The sequence below is a fragment of the Osmia bicornis genome, chromosome 2 (assembly GCF_907164935.1).
Source record: "Osmia bicornis bicornis chromosome 2, iOsmBic2.1, whole genome shotgun sequence".
NCBI classification, from domain to species: Eukaryota; Metazoa; Arthropoda; class Insecta; order Hymenoptera; family Megachilidae; genus Osmia; species Osmia bicornis.
The window spans coordinates 13,988,014-14,010,571 of NC_060217.1; the positions used below are offsets into that span (position 1 = coordinate 13,988,014).

At 38.8% G+C, this 22,558-nt stretch overlaps 1 protein-coding gene and 1 non-coding gene across 4 annotated transcripts in view; one reads left to right on the top strand and one right to left on the bottom strand.

The window, feature by feature from the left end:
- Positions 1–340: 340 nt before the first annotated feature.
- The window catches only part of LOC114875861 (acetylcholine receptor subunit alpha-like), a 40,603-nt gene continuing 18,385 nt past the window's right edge, over positions 341–22,558 (top strand). For all 3 annotated transcript variants that reach the window (XM_029186643.2, XM_029186644.2, XM_029186651.2), the window contains exons 1-2: positions 341–722; positions 10,444–10,496. The gene's annotated coding sequence lies outside the window, so the exon portion shown is untranslated. The remainder of the gene's footprint in view (positions 723–10,443; positions 10,497–22,558) is intronic.
- Positions 17,278–17,351, bottom strand: Trnan-guu. Its single transcript has one exon. It is a non-coding gene; the product is annotated as a tRNA-Asn (tRNA).

Here is a 22,558-nt window from a genome sequence, read left to right on the forward strand (position 1 = left end):
ATCGCGGAGCAATCGCAGTGATACAAAAGATATTGAAAACAGCAGTAGGAATTTAAGTTAAATTAGAAGCTCGTTCGAACGTCGGAAGTTGCAGAATGTAGGCGTCTTAACTCTGGAAGTTTGACAAATGTGGTGGGCAGAGTTTGACAAAGGTGACAGAAACATGTCGGAAACATTATAGCGAAGATCTAACGTGCTTTCGAAAAGTTTAGCGATGCACGAGAATAATTCTGTGTGTCGTTCGGAAAGCTTGGAAACAGGTGCGGGTTAAGTGGAGTGCGCATGCGCAGAGTCAAGGCGGCGTCGCGCTTGCTCAGTACTTCCGTGAATGTGGCGCGGCGCGAGGGCGGTGTCGGTAGTGGAAGCAAAGAAACGTTTTCTACCCTTTGCTCGTCATCGTCGTCGCCGTCGCTGTCGCCGTCGCCGTCGCCGTCGCTGTTGCCGTCGTTGTCATCGTTTGTCGTTTTGCTGTGTACGTTCGCGACGAACGAATTGTTCAGTGAGTGCTATTTCCGCGATCGGCCAGGTCGATATGCGTTCGCGTCGCGTTCTACTCCTTCGATCGTAACGTTTTTTACATTCGCGTATGATACCTCGAGCTGTCGACCTGTCAAGAGGTATCCTCGATCACGGTGGAATCAAAGGTTATAACCTGTCATCGTCGCCATCGTCCTCGGCATCGTCGACGTCGTTGTCGTCAATCTTAATCAGCTGTTTCGGGGGTGAGTAAAAAATCATTTCTTCTATTCTTTCCTTTTTCTCTGTGAAATTTATGTTATGGTACCGTGAAAGTTAGAGATAACCTAGTTACGACTTTGTGGAACGCCCTCGTGTTTATACCGCGAAAATTCAAGACGTTTGAAATAGTGGGTAAAATAAATGTCTTACGGACTTATGTTTCCTCAATATTTCGCATTGTACAATTGTTTTAACAATTTTACCATTGTAAAAGCGATTCGTTCGGTGTGAATGAGAGGAATTATCGATCTATCTGTGTTCTCGATACCTTTGCTGATTTAGGAATCCCACGAGGAATTCCGTGCCTATCAAGATTAACCTAGTTACACATCTTCGAGCCGTTCTTCTCTAAAAGTGAGGAATACACCGGTGTTTGATGTTTCTGTAACTTTGTATAAACAAGAAAGAGAAAAAAACAGAGTTTTCAAGACGCAGTCTTGTCTCGTAGTTTACAGTTACTCGTGTGGCCCTTAAATCTACCTAATTTAGCAACCGAGGATAACAGTCCTCGCTGAGTTGTCCCTCGGCTTGTATAGCATAAAGGGCAAATTACGTAAATATTTCTATTGCGCTTTCTACTCCTACTGCCGGTTTCGCGGGTAAATATCCGAGCTAAAGCGTTTCTTGCACAGCTTTACGAATCTCCCACGGTTGGATGTGCATAGCGTCCTGAATTTTGTCAGGGTTAACCTAGTTACGAAATCTTCGAAACGCCTTCGTGTTTATACCGCGTAAAGAAAAAGGGAGAGAAAACGTTTGAAATCTTAACGTCAGAAGAAATCTGTCGTCGTTTATATTTATACCGCGTATACATCGTAGCCTCGTTTCCACACTTTTTTCTTTTTTTTTTTTATTATATTTCTCAATTCACGACATCGCCACTCGAACCCAATTAACGACATTAATTAGGTTGTTGATCTTGAAGTATGCTTGATGAAGAAAGAAAGAAAGAACGAACGAACGAACGAACGAACGAACGAGGTTCGATATTTTTGAAAAATAATCGTTCTACTTTTAGCATGTTTTTCGCTTAATAATTTTAATCTTGACAAAAACTATAGTTTTCTGCTTGTTCCGTTACGTTCACCGATCAGACGAATTTTGCGCGGGAAATATCCTTGTTTTCACCGCGTTTCTAATTAACAACGGACTCGCGACCGAGCGGTTAGTTTAAACACGGGTCAGGTACTGGCATTGCCGCGTATTAAGTGCACCATTATTAAACGTATAGCCACGGTTCACTTAAAAGGATTATTTTACGCGGTTGAAATTATTTTTTCTCTCTGTGTCTCTTCTCTCTTCCCTGTTTATTCAAACGTTAGTATGCTTTTTTGCTTTTAGGCTTATACAATTTGTCTGTGAAATAAAATAACGAGTAATTCGTTCCGGTCACGGTGACATCGATTCGAATGAGATAAATATGTAGATAATTGTGATGAAAAGTGGGCGGGTTTTCCAAGCCGCCACACTGCACCGCGGCGTAAATTTAAGCCTTGCAATTCCTGGAATTTTCTAATTGCTCGAATCACGACCAAGGTTTCTACTTCATAGAGATTCAATTGTCAACGATTAAATGTTGGTTGTTTCATTAACGATAAGTACATATCATCACTGATCGTGAAAGGCTTCGTTGAAATGTACCTAAATTCCTTGGTAATTACTCGGTTCGTAGGGAAGATTATGAATATTGGTGACGCCTGATTGCTCGATTCCCTAGACGACACTCGCGATGATTGGTTAAACGTCATTGTCAGATTTATTGCTAGAATTACAACTGACAATGAATATAGTGGCGCGGCGGTATCGTCCGCATTGTCAGAGTTGTTTATTGTCTACCAGATTACATACGTTGGAATCCTACAATTTCGCTCGATTATTACCTCTACATAAATTTATTGATAGTTTTTATAGAGTTGTTTTGTTAATTGTTACCAAAGTACCCTATTTGTTACTAGTTCTAGGACGACGTATTTACAAATATTTTCTTTAGAAAGACGTACGAATTACTTTTATGAATATTTCTTGATTTTAAAAGGTACATATTCACAAACTTCTAATAACTTGAATATTCTTACGAAAGTTTATTGCAGTCGAAAAGAAAAAGAAGAATAAACGAACGTTTTGCTGGTCTCAGCTGGTCTCAGCTGGTCTCAGCTGGTTGAAAAATTGAATCGATCACTACAGGAAATTGACGGCACTTAAATATGTATGTAAATACACATATGTATGTATGGTATAATCAAATAGTTTTGTTTAGTATTGTTTTTTTGGTGCTCGTTAGTGAGTGGAGCTAATCTAACCCAGTTACTTTATCCGTTCCGTGCTCATTTTTATTTCAGCGACAACCTATTTAACGAAAGTCTTTTAATTCCTTTTTTCTTGCTGATACAATTTGTGTCACGCGCAATTAACTTCTTTGGGCCATCAACTTTCTTTAATGTCGGTCGTTTCTTTATAGTGAGACGACGTGAAATTATTGGTTATATATTTTTGCATGACTCTTACCTAAGAACGCTAACGTTTCCTTACCTTGTGCCAACGACTTTTTAATGAATTTTTATTCTAATAAGTTTCATCCTTCCTCTGATGTTCTTATCTTACGGGGTATGTACCTACTATATCCCGAAGAAATACATAGGTATGTAGGGTAAATATTTCAAATTAAAGTATTGTATTGTTATTGCAATTAGTTGCTATTCTTATTATATGTATACATACATATATTTAAGAAGAATGTCAGGGCGTGTAATTTTTCAATTGGGACTGTACCTGTTGGGAAGTTGATATTAGCTGAATTTCGAAATAAAAGGGTTCAGTAGTCAGTGAACGGTTTCACCTGGACATTGTCGGGGACATCGTATTAAACGCGATAATTTCTTTGATCCTCGCTTCTCGACGCTCGTCGCAGTGGACCCGGTTACCTGCATATATTTTGCAAGCACCGCATATATTTTCGTATTGCGCTAACAGCCTACTTAACTATTCCGAGAGCGTAGAAACACGAAGGAGAAATGGTTTCACGCGACCTACCACCAAAGACTCTGTTCTCTGTGGCTAACGAACACTGGAAGCATCGCATCGCATCGCATCGCATCGCATCGCATCGCCAGGACTCCAATTTGCAGCTTTCGAAAACAAAATAACGAAATAAAAAATTCATGAAATCGGAAGTGAACTTCCTAGACCTACAAACGGTCTTTTCCATCTCTTACCTAGTCTGAAATCATGTTTATCGTTTCAATGAAAAATTGTTAAAAGGCGAACGATAAAAGTTCGAGACGATAGGCTAGAATTTTTCGAGAGAAAAAGGATGCTTGAGATTAGGTATGTTCTATCGAAACTTGAAAAGAATGCCGTTCAATTTCTGGATACAAAAGAACCGAAAAAATACCGTTGAAGGATTTTTCTTCCCATTTTTGATATAATAGTATACCTAGGCTTTGGAACTTTAGATTTAGCAATCAACATTTTTCTTCAAAGACTTAATTGTTAAATGGCCACCTTCAGAGAAGCAATGGGAATTTTCCAGTAATTCTTAGCATCCTTATTCTCGTTGTTCGTTCTATTGAATTTTTAATTATCTTATCAGAAAAAAACTTGAAAGTTCCTTGATTTTTTGTCTTGCGTTGGATAAGAAAGAGTTAAAAATCGATTGATTGGAGAAAATTGCGGTCATCGTACTTGGAGTTATTCGCGCGATAAGAATTGCGAGCTTCATTGAACCTTCTTGAAGGTAGTTGGATAAGAGTCGACGGTCGTATGCCACGTGAACACCAAAAAGATTCTTCACGTGTTGCTTATCATCCTCCTTTTAAGGTCGCCACAATCGCTTATCGACCAGTAGAATTACCGTCGTTACGGACCACGCTCCCCTTATGCCATAATAATACCCATTGAAGCCCTTCCGATTTCATAGAAACTCGATCAACGTTTAGAAGAGCCTCCTCGATATCGTTCTTCGAGAAAACTCCTTCTCGACTCTTCGATTTTTTCCCCTCAAGATATTCGCGCGCGTGTTCCTCCAACAGATAAATCATTAATTCTCTTCGAGAAAGTTGCGACACACATTTCATTGTCCATTGTCCATTGTCATTGTTGGTCAACCGAGGTTTCGTTTCATTCTCAGACAAGGATCGAGTGCAGAGTGTAGAGTGTCGAGAAATGTTGGATGAAATAATTAGACATTGCTACATTTATTATGCTAGTCAAGCTAAAAAGAAGAAACTCCAAGTGTTCCCAAATTGCTTCAGATGTACATACATACATACATACATACATACATATGTAGTTTCTTCTTCGCAAATAAAGCTGGAATTATGGTAGGTGTACGATAATTAGTCGCTTAATAGGCAACTATGAGAGTCCTTTTCGAATCCTTCTACATTCGGATTTACTTGTGCTGCAAACGGATGGTGTTTGCTGGCCATCAAATTGTTCGTGCTGTTCGCGGTTTCCTATCCACTATCCAATTCTCGTTGCGACCAAGCAAAAATGTATATTTTCATATACATTTACAGGCTGTTAAAAAAAGAGGATTCAAGATTTCTAAGATAGCATTCGATTCGACCAGTTGAAATTAGTGAAATTAGTAACTTGTTTTCACAATTTTCATTTACTCATCACGTATGTATCTCGTTCTCCCTTTCATCTCTATGTATTTATTCGCGGTTCCATTTCACGTTTATCCTCTTCCATCCCCTTTTATCTCTCAGGCTTTTTCTTTTGTCCGCCACTACGTATTCTCCATTGTTTTCTATCGTCGCGACGCGACGCGACGCGAAAATGGACGATCGCTTTATGAATTAAAGCAAAGATCGGTGGTATCGTGCTTCCGGATAAATTCATTTCGTCGTGGTGGTTTTAAATGTTTGCTGATAGAAAAAGAATCTCTATTCAATGTATTTATCGTTTGATTTCTTCTTTTGACGATAAGTTGATCTCATTCGTTTCGTGTGAAAAATTGATGACAAAGGTAGTATGTAGGTATCGAGGAGGGAATCACTATGTTTCATGCACAAACACGATAAGATTCGTAATTGCATAAAGCGACACTGCGGCACATTAAAAATCTTCTTCTCGTCTTTCGCGATCTTTTTTCTAACTAGGATTTTTCACTCCACTATTGATTTACCCGTATCTCGTTTTTTAACGAATTTTAACGAAGCTTTCTACATTATTTTTCGTTTACCGAAGGACCATTACTACGTTGATCACGTTATATAATAATTTTAAACGTTTTCTATGTATCATTCGTCTTACATGGGGGTGTACTATGCTAACTTATGTATTAATAACTAACTTGATGAATTTTTTACGAGAGAAGCAAGCGTAAGATATCGCAACAAGCTGACGAACTTATGAAATCACTTTGGCGAAAGTAACTTTCTTACAAGCCTTTGAAATCCATCCAAGGAAAGCTTAAATTGCTAATGTTTATCATTTTAAAAAAGTTCTATGTTTGATGGAAAAAAAGGAAACAGCCAAGTAAGGTAATAAAAAAATATACGTAGGGATGTCGTGTCGAGAAACAGGTGAAGCCAGCTGATTAAAAGAATTCAAGTTATTTTTTACCAGTTGCACGTTAAATTTACCTCTACAATGTCTGGGGGTTAATTTAGCCATTAGCCTGAATATGTAATTTAGTTCCGAGTGAACTGGAAGCGAGAAGAACACCTGGAAAGTATGCCCGCGAGAGGAGCATTACCGCCGAGGCTCAAAGCTTTTTGGAGAAAGTGTAGCGGGGTGGTACTCTCTTGTCTCTCCTGTCAACTCTTGTTTCCAACTCTTTATGTATCTGCTACAAGTTGACGATGAGTCTGAATCATATACAGCATATACAGAGTCCGCGTAAAACTGTTTCGTCGTTGATATCGACTTTTCATTTTTTTCCTTTTTATTACTCTTATCTGTTATTGTTATTTACTATTTTTACTCTGTTTTCTGAAAAAAGTATAGGTAAAGTTGCCTAAATTCCCTAGTAGTTTCCATTTGATCGTACGATATCGATCGTGGAAAATGCAATAAACATTAAACGTCGACTTGTTATTCAAGCTAGTGAATTTAAATCGACCGACGACCGACGACCGACGACCGACGTCCATCCGCATTGCAAAGACTTTTCATTTTACGGATGGATTCAGTTTTTCGTGTCTGTTCTTTTGATTAATAACTTTCCGCCATCGCTACCATCAGGAAATTAATTACTTCTTGGCACAAGAGTCATTTACTTTGGAAATGACTTGTCTAGAGATAAAGTAGAACCAATGATTAACAGAATACTTTTCCATTACCTTATTCTTTATGATAAGAAAAATATTCGATTAAAGAACCTCAAACTTGAAAGTTAAATAAGATTTTACAAGTATAAGGGACCAGAAATTGAATGTTGAACAAAAATTAACGGTAGTTTATGTATGATTGTTAACTTTTCTTTCTTCTTCTTCTTCTTCTTCTTCTTCTTCTTCATTTACTTAATCCCCTGCTGTTTCACTTTGTTTTTACGCGGCTTTTGTGTTCATTTTCGAAGAAGGAACAAGTTCGGAAGATATGATACGACAAGAATAATTGCAAGAGTTGAACTTGCGTATAGTAGAAAATCCTGTAATCTCATTGCAAATTCCGAGTTTGTATACCGACGAGGTAAAAACCAGGGTCGAGTTACAACGGGTTTAATTAAATTATGTTTTTTCTCTTTTCTTTCAACGTGTTTTATAATGAGCTGCATTCCACATGGAAGTAGTTTATTTGTTTTTTTACATTTCAGGTGATGAAAAAAAAGAAACTTTCTCTTGTTTAGGATAATCTGTATACAGAGTCTTTTCGACGATTTATTTGCTTTTAATTTCGTCGCAAACATAATTTTCTATTTTTCTTCTTTCGTTTTTACACAGGAAATGACATTATGTAAAATCGTCGTTCAGTCAACAGTAGGATCAGTAGGATCAGTAGGATCAGTAGGATCAGTAGGATCAGTAGGAAGGCGTGCAAATGTGTAGGTAGATCGTAAAACCGTTGCCTCGGTTGCTTACCTCTTAACACGCTAACGAAAAGGAGCCATTAGTCGTGTAGCTGTTCTTTGCTAAATCAATGCGGAGAGTCGTCGTTCTATTCGAGTGGAAAACCTCTGTATTATTGTGTATCTCTACATAGGTAGTACGTATCGCTCCTAGTGTCTAAGAGTTTTTCTTTTCGGTTCAATCAATTCCCGATTACATACCCTGTTAAATTAGTCCATCTTACAATTAGCTTAAGTTTCCGATTAAGCGGAAGAAACATTTTCATTTGCAGTAAATACAAAAAGATTCGCTGGAAAGAATGTTAACTTAAATTCAGGATTAATCGAGAGGAGCATTTTTCCATAGGTTCGAGAAAAAATAATAGATTTAATAAAAATACAAGATATATAATATATTTGCAATTCAACGTAGGTATCTGGTTACACGAATTTCCATCGAAATAATAGACTGGAAAATACTATGTAAACGTGTAAGATTTTTCCTACCCAGATCTAGTTATTTTATAAATGAGGTAACGAGTTCAGTATAATTTTGACGAGTTTTTACTAACAATAAGTTTTAAAAAAAATTATGTTTATTACAGAGCGTCTTTCGTTTCAGTAGGTATCGACTGTAGAGATTTTTTCCATTATTACATATAATTATCTTTTGTAACTTTTAATTCGCTCCAAATGTTTCCCTTCGGCTCAGGTTTTATCGTTGTTTATTATATATTTCGAGCGATTCTTGTAAAAAAAGTTCATTTCATTTATCGTTATTAGCAGGTTCTTGATACGAAACTCGTAGTAATTTATTACGACAGATTGTTGCCACGATTCGATATCGTGATTAATTACCATAAAAATGAATCGTCGACGAGGGGAGATTGTTTGAACAGGAAGAGAATTGTAGGGGGGTTGGATAAAACGCCATAAACAGTTGCAAATTTATCGCGATACGGCGCAGCGCGGCGATCAGATAAATTTCCACACCGGAATCGTACGTGAATTTATTGCGGGTTACACGCTCGCAATTAATAGTCGACAAATTATTAGGTTGCTGCATACATAGGTAAGTTCTCTCTCCCTCGTAGTCTCCCTCGTAGTCTCCCTCGAGAGTATATTCATCCATTTCTATTACTTTTTAATCAAAGCCGTGATATTTTAATATCTTAAAAATGTATCAGTTTGAAAATTTCTACTAAATTCAAGTCTCTCCTTAAGCTGTTTGCCCTTCTCATTCGAGTCCATATTCGAAGTAGAGTATCCAACACCTGTAAAGAATCCTCGACCACCGGCCGTTTGCTGAGAACACGTTTTAGAAGGAGTTGTAAAAGAAAATGAAAAATATCGATCCAAGACTTTACGCGTAACCCATGTTCGCGACGTGCGACGTCCGTCGCCCTTCACAGCTTACCTACCACTTTGCCCCGTACATAGGTATTAGGCCGAAGAACTGTGCATACTGCATACCTACTACGTGTTCTTCAATATAAAATCTGCTCCAACATTCGAGGCTTGCTTCGATTTCATTCAATTTCATTCGATTTCATTCGATTTCATTCGATTTCATTCGATTTCATTCGATTTCATTCGCTTCTCCTTTTTTTATCTTTTTTCTTTTTTCAAGCCACGTCTTCTATATTCCTCTTGAAAAAATACACCTATATTTGTGTTTGTATGATGGAACTTGTCGTAGATTCGACGATTTACCATAACTGGAACAAATATCGACGATAAAGTCGCATAAGAATGAGCCACATGGATGATTTACGTTTTGTTGGTGAAACAAACCGCGTAACGATCATGTTCGCGCCGTGTTACCATCGCAATTTCACCGGCCATTACCCCTTCTATGTAATGCATCCTTCGTGATATATGTAGTGCTTTATTAAGGACGATATAGAAACAGAACCGTGGGAACTTTTAGCCTGCTTGTAATCTTGTTGCTCGTTACGGTGTTTCCTCAAATCTTCATTTTCCCTCCAACAGTTTTTTCTACAGTGTACATACATATACATACATATTGTAGTACGGTATAGGTATACATATAAAATGTTACTATGTGAAAGAGATCGATGAGAAATAGTTAATACAAGTACTAATGTAGAGGGGGGAAAGGATTTTGAAAGAGAACGACAAATGGTTATGATGGCTGTGTAAGTATGTAGATGGATAAGACGGACGATGTTCCAACGATGTTCCAACGATGTTCCAACGATGTTCCAACGATATTCCAGCGGTATTGGGATACATATACGGTGAATTACGGAGCACATAGTAGAAAAGGGTAGAATTACCTAATGAGAATACTGATGAGAATACTGTAGAATAGACAGACTGGGTAGATCGTAATAGAATATCAATAGAATAAAATAGTACAGAGTTGTAAGTATTTACATACATAATAGAAATAAAATAGAATAAAGGCAAGTAAGGCAAGGATATACTGTAGAAGAAAATATTCTTCTAAAGATAGGGGGTAGGTCAAAGTAGAAGCGATGTGGTTGAATAGAATAAAGCAGAATAAAATACAAATCAGAGTGAAGGGGCCAATGATTAACCAGGTCAGCAGCCTGGGAAAACAGTGAAAGCAGAATAAAGTATTATAGAATGAAGCAGAATATGTACATAGTAAAACGAACGTACTAGGTACATACATATTACCTTGATAACTTAGATATCAAACGAAACTTGTTCTTTTGTTACAGGTAACCGTCCAATAGCGGTGTTTCCAAAAGTTTGCACAACAAGACAGCCTACGGTAAGTATTTCGTTTTTGTACTTTCGCGATGAAACTTTCATAGAATTTAACATATCGATTAAAAGAAAAAGGAAAGGTAAACGGAAGAAAGCTATGTTCGAGAGGGGAGAGGGTGCAATAGGATCGTATTCGAGTAATACGAGGAAGAAAGGAAATTGCTGGAACAAATTGAAAACCGTGGACGCCTCCATTAGATGGAACGAGCTTCGGTTCGATCTTTTTTACGGACCAGCCCGGAATTATACTTTCAAAGTACATATAGGATACTTGGATTCTTCTCCCCTTTCGATGTTTGCTGTGGTAACGCATCGCCGCGCGTCGCCGCTCGATCAAATTGATCTCATATCCTCGACGAATTCCTGTGATTCGTCGGAGAAGGATTTCGATGATATTCCACAGAACGTGGTATTCCGCTCTTCTTTTCACGTTCGCATTGAATTTTTTATCAGAATGATATCATGCTGTGTGATAAGAAACGACGCGACGCGACGAGACTCGGAGTATAAAAGCTGAAGTTACGACCTGAATCAACGTTTTTCGAATGATTTCGAAATATGTACGAGTATAGAAAATTTTGCATGATTTACGATTAGTGAGATAAAATTATTTTGTCGAAAAGCTTTTAGCAGGGCAAGTTGTTGCCGATACAGTGTAGTTTATCGTTAAAATAAGGAAAAACAAAGCGACTGACCGACCCTCTCTTCGTACTCTCCTTGGTGTCTCGTTTAACCAAAGTCTGTGTACCAAACGAATAAGCATCATCGACGTAGTCCAGTCTAGCTGCGTAAAGTGGTAATCGATGTTGAAGCCTTGCTTGTTTGCTAACTTTCCTACCCTACGACCACGTTGGATTTTCTTGCCAGTCGAACCCTCGCTTGACCGCAGTAGCTTCAAGGGGATCCTTTACCACCGCCAATCAGCTGGCATAATTTGATAAAACACTCTACTCTACCCTTCTGATTCGATAAATTTCATCAAGTTCGAATCTATACTAGAAACTAGATACTATGCTATTTAGTTGAAAACAGAAAATTAAATCAATCTTTATTGATTATTGGAAAGTAACGAAAGTATTATAGTTTTTGGAGATGGAATAATAACATTAAAGCGGAGGAGATCTTACTGTTCGATAGTAACCGAGTATAACAACGCGAGGGGGCCGGTAACGATGATTCTCGGCTGGAAATAATTATCCGCAGTCCGTGTCGAAATGGACAAATGGTTCAACGAGTATGGAAACTCTCGGGTATCCCGCAGAGTCGTGCACTTAATTGGAGCACATATTAATTACGCAATTTCCACATAGGATTATATGCTCGCTATTTCAACGCTTCGATTTCGACGTTCATCAGCCAACTGTTCAACTTTTCGTATCATTTGAAACGTTTTGAAATCGTGTGGCAAGTGTCATTACTCATTACTGTACGACCGAGATTATTATTCTTTGAGAAAATAGGTCAACGAATGTATGGAAAACGAATAAAACGAGTGTCAACAAAAAGAGAATCTCTCGTTGTTGGTAGAAAAGCATCGGCAAAAGATAAGATGTAAGATGTAAGATGTAAGATGTAAGATGTAAGATGAAGAAAAGCGGGTAGTTAGCCTCGGGCAGGCCGGATGAAAGTTAGAGATTCTGGAATTGTGCTCGTCAGGTAGGTAGGTCTGAGGGAATCGACGTTCCGCAAAATCGACGGTTCCACAAGTAAAGGTGGTGGTGGCCCCGCACAACGGCCTATTTTCCGTATTTTCACTCTCGTCCTCGTCCCGCGCGGCGCTTTTGTTGCTCCCTTTTCATCGCCGCCCCAACCGTGGATTCAGGTCAGCTCCGGTCGTTGCTTTTACAGCGACGACCCTCCTCCACCCTAGTTGGCCCACCCACCTAGCGCTAGACACACGTATACATACACTTATACATACATTTATGTATATGTATATGTATATGTATATGTATATGTATATGTACAGGCTGTTCCAAAGTTAAACGATTAAACTTCACTATAGTTTGTTTTCCTTTTCACGTAAATAACTTGACACTGTTTAATAGAAAATGAAAAGTCGTATCGATTGTTGCATAAGAAGATATTAAAGTGTCAGGTGAACTAGCCTGTAGCCATAGAGGCGCACACCCAGTCCACGAAAATTGCCGGAAACGTACTACTTCGCTGGGAATAATTGCCATAGAATCTGGTCATCGCGCATCGGTGAGAAATCGATTCCATCGTTTACACGAAACCCTAACCCTGTCTGTCGAATGAAATCGTGAGATATCGATCAGACTGTTTTTCGATGTTTCTACTTAATCCTTTAAAAATAAATATTTCTTAACATTTAGATTTATTACTAATAATTTCTTAATGTTTCTTACTGTCGTTGGATTATTCTTTGGAGCACGGATGGAATAGGGTTGCTCGGATGATCGCGTTGAGAAATAATTTTAATGAAACCTAATGAAAGAACCGTTATTAAAGGGTATCAGTTCCTATCCCGAGTAAAACGAACGTTTCATCTAATATAAGATCTTGACGTCTTTGGCCAGGATTTCGAGATTTTCAAGATTTTCAAGATTTTCAAGCACGGCAAAAATCTGACGGTCGTTAAGGCAAATTGCATCTACTCGAACGACGCGACCTCCTCTAATGTGCAGTATCAAAAGAGAGAAACACTTGTACGCGCGTTCTTTACCGTCATGGAAATTAGGTAAATAAGGACAATAACGACCGTTCGAATCCGATTTCTTCCGCCTTTCGTTTTCTTATCTCTACTTTTACAGAGTTTAGCAGTATTTTCGCAGTAACCAAAATGGTTGCTTTGAAACGACGAGGAGTTTAGGGGAGAATATTTTGTCTTTGCTATTAAATCGACGAGTCGTTTGCCTTTTTATTTAGTTACCAAGTCCCCACAGGGTAAATCTGCGTAATGACCGGACGTAGTTACACGCGTTAGAACAGTGAACGTTAACACCTAGTATGTACCTATATAATAAAGGAAATTTACTTTTTGAAGGGAAAAACGCACTGATCCATTCGCAAACCATTCAAACATTTTACTTTCTCATTTTTTCTCACTATAATAGTTCGTTGTCGAAGCACCATGAAAATTGGTGTATTCGAACAGCCCTTTTTATCGTGAAAACAATATCAAACGATTCGAGACAAAAAATGCTATTATATCGTATGTATTATATAATACAAACACTAATGAAAAATCATAAAGTTATCTTTCCACGGATACGATTAAAGTTACCTCTCTCGGTGGAACATTGTTCGAGTTATCATTTGACAAAGAGCGGCAGTGTTATCGAACTTATCGGTAATAATCGTGGAAAATATGGGAAAAAAACAGAGGTGCATTGTGCCACATGCAATTGAAGGCGATACCTGATCATTTCGGAGGCTTGTCATTCGTTTACGTTTATGTCAACGTCAACGAAGACAGCCAGTCTTTTCGTCAAGGTTGTTTGACGGTTCAATGGGATTTTTGTTAACAAGATATCTGGGAAAGAAATTGTCAATAGTTTTCTAAATTGGCAAACGAGGTACATATACATATGTATGTGTAGGTACATACAATAGTTAGCTGGACTGAGGAAATTCTCTAGCCCGTGAGGAGCTTTTCTTTGCCAACGAAAGGATTAATCACTTGTCAGGAGCAGCGTTCGCGAATCCCATTTTTTCGTGGTTCGCGAGAATAATTGACCAGTCTGGCCAATGTTTTATTCGAAGAATCGGATTTCAAGTACGCTGCGCGCCGCCGCGCCGCGCCGTCAGGACAAAGGACGGGACAAAGTTTTGCCTTTGATTCGATCGCGCTCATCGAGGTGGGAAATAATTTCATCTTCTGGCTGGAAGCAAAGTGTCGAAACGATGAGTTTTTAATGGAAAACGAGATCGGGCTTCTTATAGGAAATCGCGAAAAGAAATGCCCTGCAAATGACCAGTCGAGATATGCCGATTTTAAAGTTGATTTTCGATTACTACATTTCGCGTAAACGGAAGTAATTTCAATCTGAAAACTTTAGAAACGAGCGTTTTAATTATTCCACTGCGATCACCATCGTTTCAACGCGAAACGAACATCGTAACGATCGTTACTTTCCTTGAAAAAGTAATTGTTAGCCATTAAAGAGGAAAGAAAAAAGAAATTAATTTTAATTATTGTAATTTAAAAATTTCGATTCGAATACCTTCTGAACTAATTTCAGTGACACGTTATCAGTCGTAGGTTATCACGTGGTCGTTAAAAACGTTAAGAACGTTAAGGTTAAGAATGAAAAATTGTTCGTGTTCAGAAAGATAGGCTCTTTCTTTTCCAACTCTAGATGGTTTTGTCGCCAGAAGGAGGCGTTGAAAAACGCCGAGGACGAATCACAGGTCGCTGGATCGTTGGAAGTTTCGAGGTGGATGGTTCGGTCGAGTAAATTTAACAGGATGTTCATAAAGAGGCGAGTGGAGGTGGCGCGAGGAAAAGCGTGAAAGAGGAAGGGAACTTTTCTATCCGCTCTGAATATTTACGCTCGAGTTATCAGCTTGTTCCCGACCTGTCTACCGCTTCCTCGAGAATTTCTCTTTTTCTTTAGTTTCTTTAGTTTCTTTAGTTTCTTTAGTTTCTTTAGTGGTCGCCTATCGGAAGAAAGAACGGAATTGAAATTAAAACGAGACCAGCAGCGTGCATCTCTCATCGACAGAGAAGAATGACGAGCTATCGATCTGTAACAACAATAAAATTATTTCGTTTCCTTTTATCGGAAATTCTATAATTGACAAACAAGAAGAAATAGAAGAAGGAGAAGGAGGTCTCAATACGGTATACATATATGTACATACATATATGAGTAACAGAGTGCAAGCAAGATTATAATCAAGCCGGCCGCGAATCAGAACTGAAAGACTAGTTTCAAGTTTCCCTAATGATCCATGTATCATCTAGACCTACCTGCGGAGTAACCGAAAGTTCATCTCGTTATCCGAGGAACGGGCAAACTCTGCACGGTTGACGAGTGCTGTTCCACGTGGTTCTACATAATATGTAGTACCTACGGATAAAGAGACAAGTTGCGCCTCTTCAAGATGAGAAACATTCTTGCCAGCTAAAACACTTAAACGAAGCGGTAAACATCTTAGTTGTTGAGAAAGTTGAGAAACGTCAGGCTTGCCTTTCAAATTAATTAATTATCTTCTTTTATTTATCACGTGTATTCGATGAATAGACGAAAAGGAAGAAATATATTTTTCCTCTAATTGTAAGATAAATTTACAAGAATACATTGAAATGGGCATTGTGAAAAGTTTGGAAACTTTCCAAGCATTTATATCGATAATAGTATAATTAGTTCCTGTATGCGCACAAAGAAACTAGAACGAAATTAAGACAACGACCCCGAGACGGGCTAGTCCAACAACAACAGCAACAACAACAACAACAACAACAACAACAACACTCGCTGTTTGAAGCAACTTTGAAGCGAACTAATTTACGATAATGGTATCCTGAGGGCGCTAAAGCATCCTGCGGCATCCAAGATGCGATTAAAGTCATTTCCACGACCACCTTCCAGAAAACGTTCGAGAAAATTATTGTTTGCCAGTTTTTTATGACCAACTAAAATATCACGAAACGATCTAGCATTGCTTCAATGAGAATCGTTCGATTTTAAAAATGGTTAACTCATCAATAATAAATTATTGGGTTCGTTCATTCATTCGTCTTTTGTTATTTTGATCATGAGTCAAAAGAATTTTGCTAAACGACGCAAATTCGCTTAAAAATCTGGAAAAATGATCGCATTATCGAGCCGTTCGAGCAGGAAACGAGCCGGATCGTCGATAATCTCATTGTTTCTCGACCTGGAATCTTTTCTAGAAGCCAGAACCTTTCGAAGTGCAAATTAGTTGTGAAGAGAGGAAGCATCAAAAAAGCAAGTCCGATCTTGCTGACTGCGAACCGACCGAGCGTGAAATATTCGAGATCAAACGAGAAAAATCTCAACCAAGAAACGATGAGAAAAGTGAAGATGATTTGGCCATGTTGATGGTGCATTTTTCGAACAGTGAATTATTTTTAAGATAGTCGTACAATTTTTCGTATTTAAAATTTCAACGAGTTGTCAAGAAAGACCGATCAACAAAGTTATCGCGTCGAATCCTTGCCGCTGCTGCAATGCGATAGAGGAATAAATGAACAGAATAATTCCATTATTGTTATTTAAATTTAAATTTAATTTATTTATTTATTTATTTATAATTTACAAACGTCTATAAAATAAAAAAAAATTTAGCATCAGAAAATCCTCTGACAACCGTCGTTGCGATAATGATGGAAGTCAGGGAGCGGAGTTTAATCAGTGATTCATCTCCGACATTCATCACTTGCTAAAGTGATCAGTAGTACACCTACTGAATGACTGACTAGAAAATTCTCGTCGTTCAAGATATTAGCTTGCCAGTGTCATTTCAGTTGCGAGAATCCGTTTTCCTTCGTAGACCTCTGGCGGAAGCTAAAAGAACTATCTGCGACGGATTTGTAGAATTTTGGAAAAACCACCACGTTTTTTAAATAAAAAAAATATTATTGAACAATAAACGATTGATGAAATTTGCATATGCTTATCATACCAAAGTGATTGTATTTCTCTTTATTACAAGCATCTGTAAAAGTCATAACATACATTAATAATTAAATCGTAAGTGTATATATTAGATTATTAAATTATGTATCGTGTAATCCTAATGTGTATCTATAAAAAGCAGAATTTTTTTCAAAAGATTGGTTAAAAAATAACACACGCCCCCGGGTGGGCTCGAACCACCAACCTTTCGGTTAACAGCCGAACGCGCTAGCCCATTGCGCCACGGAGGCTGTGAAATTTTCTTTCCTAAACTATTTATTTAAGTTTACCTATCTTTTCGACTTTAGATGCTACATTATTAATAAATATTCAAGTCGGCTGTGCTTGTTCAGAATAGTTACATAACTTTTACCGTCGCGTTGTGCAAACCGCAGTTTCTCGACGTTTTCTCTCAAACTTGGAAGTTTCGAGAAAACGTCCCGGAAAAGTGAAGTAGATACGAGAAGGAAGAAAAACGATGAGACGAGACGAGATCGTTTCTATCGAGTAAATTACGCTCGAAATGTCAGCCTGAATTCACGATTAATCTCATGAATATTTCATTGATCTTCTCTCTTATTTTCTGTCAGCCTGATAAACCTATTTTATCTCTTTTTCATTTCTATTGCTTCGACGCGCGACGCTTCTAATCTTTTATGAACGGGTACCTCCCGGTGCAGGCTTGTATGTATATACAGGATGTTTCAAAAGCAGTTCAGACCTCGAATACTCAATTTTTATTTCATTTAACTCTGAAGTTGGTGGTGGTGTTTTAACGTCAAAGGGAGCGTAGAAAAAGACATCGGCGCGGCGCGGCGCGGCGCGGCGCGTCGTACGAGGACGAGCGGAAAGAAATTGTTGTTGGACCGAATTATTGAATATTATATATGAAAAAATATACATCTCCCCGAGTGCTTTGCTGCGTGGGACATTTAATCAGAAAATCCATCAAGAGATTGCTTCTGGGCAATTTCTTTCTTCCTTCTCTTGTTGCGACTCGATCTCCCTTCATCCTTTGCAATTCCTTCATTTTCGCTATTGGTTGGTTTAGACATGTGTCGCAACAACTGGAATACACGAGTTTTCAAGTCATTTAAAAATTAGGCTACCTACGCGAACGATGAAGATGTCACGAGATTTGGAATAGGTACCTGTGTATGTACATATGTACATATGTACATATATGGATTCTGAGAAAAGGGAAATCTTTGGAATTTTGTTCACTAAACGCACACGCTTACGCGGTTAGCAAACTATTTGATATTATTTAATAAGGGCATCGGGTTTAGCGTGCGGTGTGCCGAATTATCGTTTCGAAAAGTGGAACTGTCGGCGAAAAAAATTTAGTGCAGCTGTTGTGCCTCTGATAACATTACGTTTCGTGGCCCGTATTCTGTCGAGCACGCGATCTCACCCAATCGGGGTCTCCTTATCACCACGTCAGCATCACCTTATCGCGTTAGCTCTCCCAGTATTTGACTGGAGAAAAAAATGGACACTGATTCGCACACCATTTTTCTTTTCTTTTCTTTTCTTTTCTTTTCTTTTTTTTTTAATAAAACCTTTGAAACAACGCGAATCTTGGTAGATCACCATTCTGAGAGTTCAAAATATGTAGTCAGCTCCTAGCTTTTTGTGAAACCAAAATCTGTTTTTCGCGTTTCATTTATTTTAAATTTTATTGAGCTGTATCAAAAGGTGATTATCACCTTTTTATGATAGAAACCAACAAAATTAATCATTCCCCATTTGATGAAAAAATATCTACATATATGATTGAAAAAAAATGTGTCTCGTTTAACGAGAGGAATAACAAGTGTTTATGGAAGGAAGTTTCACGGTTCGTCACATCGAGATTGAGCGACTGAGCGACTGAGCGACTGATCGACAGATTGACAGATCGATCCGTTGGTCCATCAATGAGAGTGTAGAAAAACGAGCTTTTCGGTGTTGACGTTCAAATAATAGCCTCTGGCGATCGATATGCAAAATTGCCGAGCAATCGACGACGCCAACCATGAAGCCTGAAACCGATATCATCTACACGATAGACAATCCTAGATTAGATACTATTCTATTTCATCATTTTTTTCTCTGCTTTGATTTTCTTTTCTTATCGCGTTTTAATATAATTTCAAATTTTCCAATATACGCTTTATTGGTCCTGCCCTTTATTCGTTGATCCAACTTTTTTTTCGATGGTTGCCATCGATCAGAGGCAGTTGATTACAAAATGGATGGAGAGAGGGAGAGAGTTTTTTTTTCGGGCATAGTACTCTAGCATGGCTAAACTTTTCCGTTTAGACGAAACAATTGAATACAAAGCTGCTGCATTCTATTTTCTACTCCAGCGCAACTAATTGTAAGTATGTACTCGTTTCTCGTTGGCTGTTCTTTTTTTTTTTTTTCTTCTTTTTTCGCTTTCTTTCTCGCGATATCCAGCGGACCCCAGTATTAAAAGGTTGGATTTTCATTATCGCGTAGCTGTAGTCGAACGTTAATCTCAATCGTGAATATAATTTCAACGCGATTCCGTTGTACATATACATATACCTACATTGAAATTTCAATGCGGTGATGTTTCGCGATCGTTGTACAAGGTTTTCGGTCAGGTTTATTAACTAGAAGTTTATTAACTACAGTTTCCTGGTTTTGTTATCGTTGATGTTTCGCACGCGAAACAGGTATATATTATCGAGAAGTTTCGTTGGCTTCGTTGGTTTTCCTCAGGGGTTAATATACGAGTTACGCCGAATTCCTGTCGGCGGATATCTCGTAATTTCCGTAACCCCTGCTATTTATTTCCCGATGGCTACCCAAGTAAGTAAGTACATATCTCCGTTTGCCCCGGCCATATCGGTTCTTCGTTTAATTAACGGAATCCTTCTGATCTGCCGGTTTTACCAGAAATTTATCTACCGCACGATTGTTTAATTGTTAAAATGAGAATGGAAGAAATCAGACAAAGTTTAGCAGCATCTATACTTGGTCCGTCGTCGTTGCTTCTTTGTATAATACATACATATTCTGAACGTTTCGTATTATTTATAGAGCGTACCTACAATCTGCTCGAAAGCTCTTTACATCTACGGCATTAAGTCGTATGATTAATATCACTGTAGCCAAGCAACGTTCGAACAAGTTTTTCCATCGACCTTAAGGAACTTGAGACACTTGAAGCAAATCGTGATCTACGATTGCGAGGTTGCGAGGTTGCGAGGGGCTCGGCATCGAGGGAGTGGCTGACTTGGCTCGGGACAGCTCCTTCCAGGCTTCCCACTAATTAAGAAATACTCCCGTTAATGTCTACTCTAACAACACGAAGACGTGCTTCAACCCACCCCCTTTCTTCCTTCTTATTTCTCTTTTCTCTCGCTCGAATATTTTGGTAGCCAAGGGAAGAATATCGAATGGACTTGCTATTCGGATAGCTCTTTTCGCCATTTACAGACGTATTACATATTTCATAACTATTTTTCTACCATTTATTTCACACCAAATTGCAATAAGTAGTTCTTCTGAACCGACACGAGCATTTACGTCGTGGACTGCGCCTCACTTACCTACCATCCGACGAGAATTTATTTCGCCTGGCCGCTATTAACGCGTGCTTCCTGCGTGCAACAGGTGATTACACGCGTTCGGCAAATATTGTCCAATTAAACGTAGCCAACCATCCCGGATATACAATATGTATGTATGTATCTCGTTCGCCACGCCGCGCCGCGCCGCGCCGCGCCGCACCAGTTAGTTGCTCGTTTTCGCAGTTGCAACTTGACGACGATTCCCGGCTGTTTGGCAAATTTCCTCAACCGATCACCGTCTTGTCCACGTTCCGATCTACCAGTGGTCATTCGACACGAAACTAATCCTACTTCCTGCTGTTCTTGTATCGTTTGCCAATCGAGCATGCGCTTCTTGTGAAAAATTGCAATTTAAAATTGAAGGTGACCGCTTATCGTAATTTTATTATCAACAGAATAGAAAATATTGAGGAAAAGTGGGTGAATGAAATATTTTAACATAGACAAAATTATTGATGGTTGCATGGTGGTCGTTTATTGGATGAAGCTAGTCCGCATAAAGGCATAGATGCACGTGTGTGCATGTTCAGAATGGCCTTCGAATTCCAGGACAGAATCGTGATATAGGGATGGGGGATGTGGAAGGACCTTCGAATACGTTCCTGGTGTCGAACGGGAGGGGACCTCGAACGTATTGGGGATTTTCAATTGAACGGACACGGAATTTAACTGGGTCGAAAGTCGAGGAATGAAGTAATCCTCGCGGAATGAATGACCTTTTCCGCGGTGCAAAGCTACGGGTCGCGTTGTACATTGATCGCGATTACGTGGGATTATTTTCGATCGTACGGAGATTCATTATTCCTCCGTTTCGTCGATGATGAAAATAGAGCCGACGATCCTCGCCGTCTTTTTTAATCGACACCAACTACTACTACTACTACTACTTTTTCTTCCTTTTTCAACATTTCAATAGGGTTAGTAATGAACTTGCATCTCATTCAAAAACGGTTATTCTGGTAAGGTTCGCCTCCTTTTTCTTACTTGTTTTCCATTATTCCCGGTGAAAAGGTATAGCGAAAAGCGTGAAAGTCAGTCGCGTAGCTGTAACTTCTGGTGACCTGGTAGTAGTTACACGGCTTGAAAGTTTAAGCTTCTCGTCCTCTTGTCAACCGAAGGTGACACGCGTACCCCTTCACGAACGAAGGCGACGAAGTTTGCCTTCGTAAATATTTGATATCGTATCCTTATCCAGTAAGAGGCGAAAATCTGTTACCTTCGCCAAAGGAATAATGCATCTTCTTGCTGTCGAGATATACATCCGTAGCGAGCCTTTACCCTTTCCTTTCCTTAAAAATTTAAATAACGCGCCTTGAAAACGCGTCTATTCTACAAACGACGAGTTAACTTTTAATCTTTAAACTTCTTTTCTTTCACCAGTGAAAATTGTGAGACGCTTGTTCAACCACGTAAATACTATGAAAATGTAACGCTCTTACTTGCACGTGATTTTTCTGCAAGTTTCCTAGAAACTTGCCAACTATTATATTAAAGTTACTGTTCATACTTTGCAAAATATGATGTTATTTTTATAAGTATGTAGAAAGAAGACGTACTTACGCTACGGTCAGAAAAGCACGGTAAATTTTCTCGCGAGCGAGTCCTTTCATTGTTATACATACCTATACATATACCTATGTATGTACGAGGAAAGAAGTTGGCCGAGACGGCGTAAAACTGATTTTTCTTCTGGTATATGGTTCGCAACGCGTTCCTCTCATCCGAGCTGTTTCACGATATCCGGCCAGCTTTGCGCGAGAATTCGGTTCGCACATTTTTCTAACTTTTTTTCTTTCCCTTTCAAACTGTTCACTTGGACGGACGGTGTTGACCAGGGTGTTTGGATTAACAATCTTTTTGCTACGAGTTTTCGG